Source organism: Ruditapes philippinarum, unplaced genomic scaffold (genome assembly GCF_026571515.1).
Source record: "Ruditapes philippinarum isolate M1 unplaced genomic scaffold, ASM2657151v2 ctg5937_1_1_1_1, whole genome shotgun sequence".
Taxonomy (NCBI): Eukaryota; Metazoa; Mollusca; class Bivalvia; order Venerida; family Veneridae; genus Ruditapes; species Ruditapes philippinarum.
In genome coordinates this window covers 41,031-50,782 of record NW_026858862.1, presented here as the reverse complement: position 1 = coordinate 50,782, position 9,752 = coordinate 41,031, and the positions used below count along the sequence as shown (strand labels likewise).

General features: G+C 34.6%; 1 long non-coding RNA gene across 2 annotated transcripts; it reads left to right on the top strand.

The window, feature by feature from the left end:
* Positions 1–1,072: 1,072 nt before the first annotated feature.
* LOC132754515 (uncharacterized) lies at positions 1,073–6,813 on the top strand. 2 transcript variants are annotated; one of them, XR_009629092.1, is made up of 5 exons: positions 1,073–2,303; positions 3,264–3,450; positions 3,918–4,024; positions 4,179–4,289; positions 6,341–6,813. It is a non-coding gene; the product is annotated as an uncharacterized LOC132754515 (long non-coding RNA). The 2 variants fall into 2 exon arrangements; XR_009629091.1 differs by lacking the exon at positions 6,341–6,813 and adding an exon at positions 4,677–4,809.
* Positions 6,814–9,752: the final 2,939 nt, after the last annotated feature.

Genomic DNA, 9,752 nt, shown 5'->3' with positions numbered 1-9,752 from the left:
GGCATACTTATGTAAAAAAGCAAATCAGAGTTATGGGACTTGTGCCAATCATCTTAGATAATCACAGAGAACAAGTGTTTGAAGTTTCAATCCATTCCCTTCAGTAGTTATGGAGATACCAGCTTACATACAAAAACTTAACCAAGAATTTCTAAGTCGAAAAAGGGGCATAATTATGTAAAAAAGCAAATCAGAGTTATGGGACTTGTGCCAATCATCTTAGATAATCACAGAGAACAAGTGTGTGAAGTTTCAATCCATTCCCTTCAGTAGTTATGGAGATACCAGCTTACATACAAAAACTTAACCAAGAATTTCTAAGTCGAAAAAGGGGCATAATTATGTCAAAATGCAAATCAGAGTTATGGGACTTGTGCCAATCATCTTAGATAATTACATAGAACAAGTGTGTGAAGTTTCAATCCATTCCCTTCAGTAGTTATGGAGATACCAGCTTACATACAAAAACTTAACCACAGGGACGCCGACGCCGACAAATGGGTGACTGCATTAGCTCGATTATTCTACGAATAGTCGAGCTAAAAATGCATCAACAATTCCAAACAAAACACAGTACTTGTACATCGATCTAAATTATTTAAAATTCCCGCAGGTTTGAACCGTCACTTACATTACTTCTGTAAATAATTCTGTACCCCATAACTATAAATCTCCTTGAGACATTACTACCTCCTTAACGTTAGAATTGTCTCACAGAATAAATATAATGAATTCCTTGAAAACTATGTTTTTGGTTCTGATAAAACTTGTTATTGTATTTTAGATGAAACATCTACTTGAAACATATTCAGGATTGTAGTTTAAATGCAAATATAAGGCGTAAGAATTGCACTATAAAACAGTCGTGCTAAATTCACTTAATAGATGCGGCACCCCGCCAAAATTTATTAACTTTACGTTTCCTGGATTAAATCTTCATATGAATTAAATCTACATATGGTATAGTTTTTTATGTTCGATATTCAATTTTCAATGTGGTCGAGTGTGTTTACCTGGAGAGTGCGTTATTCATTTAACTCTTTGAACTTCCAGTACTTATACGTACCCGTACCAAAAGGAAAGGTTTGCCGTAAACTCGCCGCAACTTTGCCGCAAATTCGCTGCAAACCTTTTAGTTCGCCGAAACACTGTGTCAAGAGTTTGCCAGATATCGCCACTAGTGGCAACTCTGTAGCAAACATTTGGCGACTTTGCGGCAAATTCACCAGAATATTAAGTAGTTCGCCAAAAGTTTGCCAGAAACTTTCAGTGGAAAACTAATTTGCCAGAGATTGCCAGAATCTTTCTATGAAAAAAAAATTCACTGAAAGTTCACCAGAAACTTTTCTATAAAAACAAGTTTGCCAGATAATCGCCACAAACACATCAGTTCTGAAAGTTAATCAACTTTGTTCAGTAAATAACTATTTTGCCAAGGAATTATATTATTATGCACATATAAAAAAAGTCCTTCATGTACCTACCTATATATAACCTACCTACCTACCTACCTACCTACCCAACCCTATTTTAATGGGTCGGGAAGTGGAAACAAACATATTTTTATTTTTTGCCTAAGAGTTATCAAATTGAAACATCATATGTATCATGGAGGGTATTGTAGTTCACAATAACAGTTAAAAAATTATAAGGTAGAAGACCCATAATGAAATCGGCAATCTTCGACAATTACCGCCATATCTCGCGATTTATCGTAACGAACTTCGTTTGTTTACGTATAAAGTCGGAATTCTAATAATAGCGGATATCCCCGGTCACGTGGTAGTATTCCCCAAGAAAATGACGTAATTTCCGTAGATAACTAACATGGCGTCTTACAGGCGTGATACGCTCGGTCGATTCAAAAAAGTGTAAAAAGATGCAGAAAACCCAAGTCTTGCGACTTAATTATAGAACATAACTATAGTGCAGGTAACCAGTATTACGGGTCAACCAAACCAGCTCTACAAAACATCAACTCTTCCTAAATCGGTTGATAATGAGGGTTGGAAAAAGGGAAGAAGAATCGTTGAGACTTGAGTTTGGCGTGTTACGGTCAACCCTAAGATTTTGTAAAAAATGTAGACTTGGACCAGTAGGCTACCATTAACTTTTGACAACATGTTAGGAGAATTTAAACAGGGTGTGTCTGGATATTTGTATGTGAAATGTCGAAACACAGAAATTATGCGGTCATGTGAATTGTGTTCCCTATGGAAAAACACAGACTCTAGTAGTAGTAGATTGAAGACCTGGGAAAGTTGGAATGCCATGTTTCGTTGTCAACACAAAATTAGGACCAGGTAAGCGATTAATGTATTGCATCATACTTTAGATTAACAACAGATTATCAACAGATTATATATAGTTTTATCAAGGTATGCTTCACTTTACTTCATGGCATGTTCGATGAATAAATACGAGCGTGTCAGATTCCTGGCACGATTATTGGTGGACTTTCCCTACGGGGTTATCTTCAGCATTCATGTCATGTCATAGTATATAAACGGGTACGCTGAAGACCTTAAGCTAACCAAAATGAATATACATTTATCAGTGTTTATCTACTTGTCTTCCAATGATGTAAAATTATGCGGACCAAATTTATGTTTCAGATTTATAAATAATTAATTTATTATACAGAATACATGTATCTTGTTTGTGTTGAGCTGTAAAACACTAATCCTTATTGTGAAGGAAGTGGCTAGCCGTACGGGCCCGTACGGCTAGCCAAAAGTTCTAGCCGTATGTGACTCACGTACTCCATTTAATTTTGAAAAGTGCCGTACGGCTAGCCAATACAGTGTGTCCTGGCTAGTCGTACATGACTCACGTACGGCTAGAACTTTTGGCTAGCCGTACGGGCCTGTACAGCTAGCCACTTCCTATTGTGAAATTTTTTATAAACTTCCCTCTGAACTGTTTTAATTTCCCCAAAGTCACTGAGAAATTTGAAAAAAAAAATGATAAAACGTTGCTAAATTAAATCTTGCAACAATGCAATTTTTATTAAGACATTACAGAATCCTACATGTACATTATATAAAAGACACAGTTTACACTAGGCTGCCAATGAATACCCACAGTCACAGTAATATTCAACATGTATACAATGTACATGAGGCAGCTAAAAATAGCTCTATATAAATTTATGCAATGTGTTATTATCACGGTTATGTAAATTACAGTACATGTGAAGTTTTTCTTGACAAAATATTTGTATACTTAAATGAAATAATTTGTTTCTTTTAATTTTCTTACAGCAATGATTGATAGTGTAGGTGGGCCGGTGAGGGGAGGGTCAACAATTTGTTGTCAACACTCAATATACCAACAATTGGAAATAAAAACATGAAAAGAAATGGAGAGACGTGTTGGAAATATCATTGAGACAGTGGCTTCTATCTGTCTATGTCGACAGAATCTGCTGCGAAAGATCAAGGAAATTGAGTAAGACACATTTACAATGATATTTTCGAAATAACATGTAATTGAATTGGAAGAATTTGAAAAATTATTTTGTAATTATTATGTCTATGCAGCTTATCATGGTATAATCCTATATTGCTGGTATACTCGTGGTTTAGGGAACCAAAGAATATTATACAATCCATATATATATATGAGAAAAGAATTTTTAAACAATGGCTTTGTTGTTTTTGCATGTTACTCTATATTCATGTACATATTTCTTTTTTCAAAATAACATGAATGTGTAATTGTTTTTTAAAAAAAAGTATTTATTTCTACATGACAAACTGGGTCCGCCTGGGCTCCTTGCCATTGGTACTTGTTGCTGGGTCATATGGGGGTTGCGTTCATTGAACGTCGCCTTTCCTTGTTGATCTTGTTTATCATATTTTACCTTCATTGGTTTAAGACTAAAATTCTTATTAAATACATGCATTCTTTTTAAGGGATGTGCATCATGAAGAATCAATGGTATCAGAACACAACATCATGGAAGATCTTATTGACAAGATCTTGGAGGATGTCCTTTGCCAGATGCCTCGCCAGCACTAAAGTGAGTACTGGTAGTTTGTTTTCTGTATTTTGTTTATTTACGAAAGTAAAGGACTATGCAAAACTGACTGGTGTTGTTGAACTGTTTGTGTTGCTTCAATATATGAATATCTCTCCATATACTGTTTGTACATATGTATTTTTTTTTATTCAAGGTCTATTCTTCAGTCAGATGCTACAGTTACAAATGACAGTGAATGGTCAGATTTATACAATTGTGATGAACAATCCTCAACAATACATCAAACAAAAATTGCTATTAAACTGTAAGTTGAAATCTATGAGGTTTTTTTATATATATTTATAATCATGGTGTAGCAATTAAATGATAATACTGTGATAATTTTGTAATGCTATTTGGGGTCGTCTTCAATAGAAACAATTTGATGTGTCTTCATGTGATGAATAATCGATATGCAGTCCGAATTATTTCATAAAAGTGATTACTAAAATTGGTCAGGAAAAAGTCGTGCAATCAGCATTAATATAATAATAATTAACAAAACTAATTCTAGTATGAATATTGTGTTACATTAATTATAAATAAGTTATTGTCAATTCATTGGTGTAGTTTCTCAATATTTGTCAATATTACGTTTAAAGATGAATTTTAAATTACAGAAAATATTTTTGAAATATTTTTACAATTACAGTTCTCACAGACAGTCAAAGGTTGAAAACAAATCAGAAGTGGTCCACATCTTGAAAAACCTCACAGCAGATTAAGACTTTCCCCGAAATTTCCCTGTAAAACCAGCAGTGGTATGTCCAATTCAGTAGATACTGGCACAAAAGAGGATTTGACAGTTTAACATGTAAGTAAAATAAGATTATTTTTATGCCCCCACAATGTGGGAGCATAACGTTGCACTTGTCAGTTCGTCCCAAAATCTTGTGAACGCAACTCCTCTTAAACCGGACGGCAGATTTTGCTTAAACTTACAGGGATGAACAACCTTAATGTGTAGATGGTAGTTAAGGAAAGAATTTTCGCTGCGACCAAATTTAACAGAATTATGGCCCTTTGTTGATTTTTTACTATATACTATGTAGAAATTTTGTGAAAGCAACTCCTCTTAAACCGGATGGCAGATTTTGCTTAAACTTCCAGAGATGAACAACCTTAATGTGTAGATGGTAGTAAAGGAAGGAATATTTGCTGCAACCAAATTTAACAGAATTATGGCCCTTTGTTGATATTTTCACTATATACTATGTAGAAATTTTGTGAACGCAACTCCTCTTTAACCGGATGGCAGATTTTACTTAAACTTCCAGGGATTAACAAACTTAATGTGTAGATGGTAATAAAGGAATTTTTGCTGCAACCAAATTTATCAGAATTATGGCCCTTTGTTGATTTTAAGTTTTCAACTTGTGGCACATGTAGTCCAAAAACTATTTGACCTAGAGTCATAAGATTGACAGAACAGTGGCTTGTGGGGGCATCCGTGTCCTATTGACACATTTCTAGTTTTTCTCAGTTATCATGTCAGTAATGATTTAGAATTTGTCAGAAAAGTATCTGTGTATATTTTAACCACTGTTATTGATGTATAATTGAAAAAGTGAGTTTTGCATACAAGTAAGACTGGTTAGTCAACATTGTTCTTTCAAACAGTGGCATTTAGAAGAAAAATCCTAATGGTTATTTGAATGACCCTGGTTTTAACTTTGAGCTCTGACCTGGCTGTCATGTTCACAGCATGCATCATTTTTGTGTCGCCTCTACGGAGTAGTGGCGACATATAGGGATTATTTCTCCGTCGTCTGTCTGTCTGTCTGTCCGTCACAAAACTTGTCCGGACTACTCCTCAAAAACTACTGGTGCAATTTCATCCAAACTTTAAAGGAATGATCAGTACCAAGTCTAGTTGTGCACTGTCTGTCTGTCTGTCCTACTGTCACAAAACTTGTCCCAACATGAAATTGGCCATCATGAGGCGACACATGTGATCACTGATCGCTCTTGTTTGTTATTTTGGTGTGTTTTTAACATAATACCTTGATTTCTTAACTAAGTTAGATAAACTTATAATATATGAGCCACTTGTCATTTGTAAATAAATCTAGGTTTTGCAATGCAAATACATGTTCATCCCAACAGATCAAAATCAAGCCAGCACCAGTGTATTGACCAATAAATAATAATTGCCTTTGGTGTTTATTTTCTTCATTTGTAGGTGGGCTTTACTAATACTGCCACTTTATTTCAAGGTGGGGTTTTGGGGTATAATTCACCTTCAGTGATAGTTCTAGTTTTATTCAGTATAAACATGGTAACATGTAAATGAAAAATAAACCTTCTTTTTTTCAGTGTACTGCATCAATAAACTAAATATGGAGAGTAGCTTAGTCACCAAAGCAGTCAACACCAAAATACACACAATGGCCAGGGCACTGAAACTTGGAAGAGTGAAAGAGTAAAGTAGTGCGTTTTTAGCTTACAAAGTGACATTGCGAGCTTTTGTCTATCATTCCTCCGTAAACTTGATCTTTAAACAACATCTCATAAATTGCCAAGCCAATTTCATGCAAACTTACAATATTGTCTAGTCAGTTTTTGTTTTGCTTGCAATTGTTATATGACATGACTAAAGACATTTAGTTTTATTCTTCAGTTATTATGTTTATGTTTGTATAAGACCCAAATATATTGTTAAGATTCATTTTTACACATTTGAAAGCCATTATTGTTCTAGTCAGTTTTTGTTTTGCTTGCAATCGTTATATGACATGACTAAAGACATTTAGTTTTAATCTTTAATAATTATGTCTATATTTGTATAAGACCCAAAAATATTGTTAAGATTCATTTTTACAATTTTAAAAGCCATTATTGCTCTAGTCTGTTTTTGTTTTGCTTGCAATCGTTATATGACATGAATAAAGACATTTAGTTTAAATCTTTAGTTATTATGTCTATGAGGGGCGTCCGTGGCCGAGTGATTAAGGTCATTGACTTCAAACCACTTGCCCCTCACCACTGTGGGTTGGAATCCCGACAGGGACTTTGGATTCTTTCATGTGAGGAAGCTATCGAGCTAGCTTAACTGAACGTCGGTGGTTCTCCTCAGATACCCGTTCGTGCCTGAAATAATGCAAGGAAGGGCACCTGAACGTCACGATATGACCTATACTGTGTCGATGTGACGTAAAAACCCAAAACAAACAAACAAAAAAATTATGTCTATGAAATTAGTTGTTTGTATAATACCCAAATATATTGTTGTGATTAATTTTAACAATTTTGAAAGTCATAATTGTTCGTGTCAGATATTGTTTTGCTCACAATCATAATGTTATATGGCACGAGTTTAAATCTGAAGGTATTATGTCCATGAAATATGTTGTTTGTATAAGACCAAAATATATTTTTGAGATTCATTTTTACAATTTTGAAAGCCATTATTGGTCTAGTTTGTTTTTGCATAACACATAACGCTATTGTTAGTATTTATTGTTATTAATAGTGATTTGTCTAAGTGGATGTCGAATTATGTATGTTATTCCATGCCAGTTCATGTTTGAATGAAACTTTTTGTCCAGATAGAAGATTTCAAACTGTAACTTTTCTGATTTTTAGCTTTTACAACAATATTATATTTCCCATTTTTGGTGCTAAGAAATACTGCAACATGTGCTGAATAATAGCTATTGTCAAACATTGTTTTTATGCTCCCCGAAAAATTTCGGGGAGCATATAGTCATCGGGTTGTCTGTCCGTCTGTCTGTATGTACATACGAACCCGAATTCGTGTCCAGCCCATAACTTTGTTATTTCAAGTTGGTTTTAAAACTATTTCACAGAAATGATCACCATATTGAGACGACGTGTCGCCCGCAACATTTGGGTCGCTACCTTGAAGTTCAAGGTCACACCATGACCTTGAACAAAAATTGTGTCCGGCCAATATCTTGGTTATTTGATGTCGGATTTTACAACTATTTCACAGAAATGATCACCATATTGAGACGATGTGTCGCACACACCATTTGGGTCAATACCTTGAAGGTCAAGGTCGCAACATGACATTGAAGCAAAATGGTGTCCAGCCCATAAATTCGTTATTTGAAGTCGGATTTTACAACTATTTCACCGAAATGATCACCATATTGAGATGATATGTCACACGCAACATTTGGGTCATTACCTTGAAGGTCAAGGTCACAGCATGACCTTGAAGCAAAAATGTGTCTGGCCCATAGCGTCGTTATTTGAAGTGGGATTTTACAACTATTTTGGAATTATCAGACTTTGAACTTTGTCTGGGACATAACCCTGAAACTTCAAAAGATATACTTTTCTGTGTCCAAATCCTAGTCGGGGAGGATCACCCCGGTTCAATAGGCTCTTGTTTTAATTGATTATTAAGTAATATGAACAATTCATGATAGCATCATAACTAAAGAGTGGAAATTTATGAAAGTCAAATATGTATAGAATCAGTTGCTAATAAAATGTGTGTAAAATTTATCTCTTTTTTTAACTGGGGAATTAATTTCTTTATTTTACAAATTTATCAAATTTCATTTTATTCTACTGATATGTTTGTAATATTTCTTTTATTTTCTATTGAAAAAATGTGTTAAACCAATATGTATTTGTTTTCTTATAATTCAGCTAGTTTTAATTATTCCAATGTTTGAAAAAAATTGTTCGCCAGAACTTTACCAAAATGTTCGCCAAAATATCGCCAGAACATATTTGCTGAAACTGGCAAATATGCAAATGAAGTTTGCCGCAGTGTTACCAAAAGCTTCTGGCGAACCTCCGCAAACTTACTATGCAAATGAAGTTTGCTGCAAATTTGCCGCAAACTTTTGGCGAACATCTGCAAACTTTTACCATGCAAATGAGGTTTGCAGTAAATTTGCCGCAAACAGAAGCTACCGCCCCTATAGTTTGCGGCAAATTTGCCGCTAACCTCATTAGTTGCGGCAAATTTGCCGCAAACCTCATTTGCATGGTAAATAATTGCTGAAAGCAGTTTACCGCAAACTCACCGCAATGTTTGCGGCAAACTTGCCGCAATGTTCACCAGAGAGCCTTTTTTTTGGTCCGGTACATGTTCGTTGTAAAATCTTAATCAAGCAATTTAATACTAATTAGATAAAAAAAAACAACACTGGAATTTCACATAACAGTTGTGTTATTTAAAACTCACATGAATCAAGGAATGTCTCAATAGTTAAATAAGCTAAAATTTCAAAGTCGAGAATTTGAACCTGTGGTTTTAAAACATGGATCGTGGGTTCGAGCCCTACTTGAGACCTGCTTGAGTCACTACGATGTTGATTTGAGATAACCGAGTATCTTGCTTTCTTTGAAATGTGTCATTGCCGTATATGCATTCATTTATTCATTCTAGTGATTTATGATGCCAACCTAATAAATCCAGGTATAGTCACTAACGTAGGCAACGCTTCCATAAAATTACGAGTTTCCATATTAAATCTTATGCTTGTATATAATTTGTGTTCGCGTGAAATAAATTGATTTAATATAGCACGAACGGCTTTCCTTATCAACCTTTGGCTCATTATTAACTTCCCGGCCACGTAGTCAGAACTTCATCTATCTTTTGAGACATTATTTGTATTAGATTATGCAACTATCATGTAATGTCAAGAGTTGATAAGATGCGTTACAGATGATAATAATGACTGACTAAAGCACGTACATGTGTTGATAAAATACCAAAAGTAATACTGGTACTTATATCGTA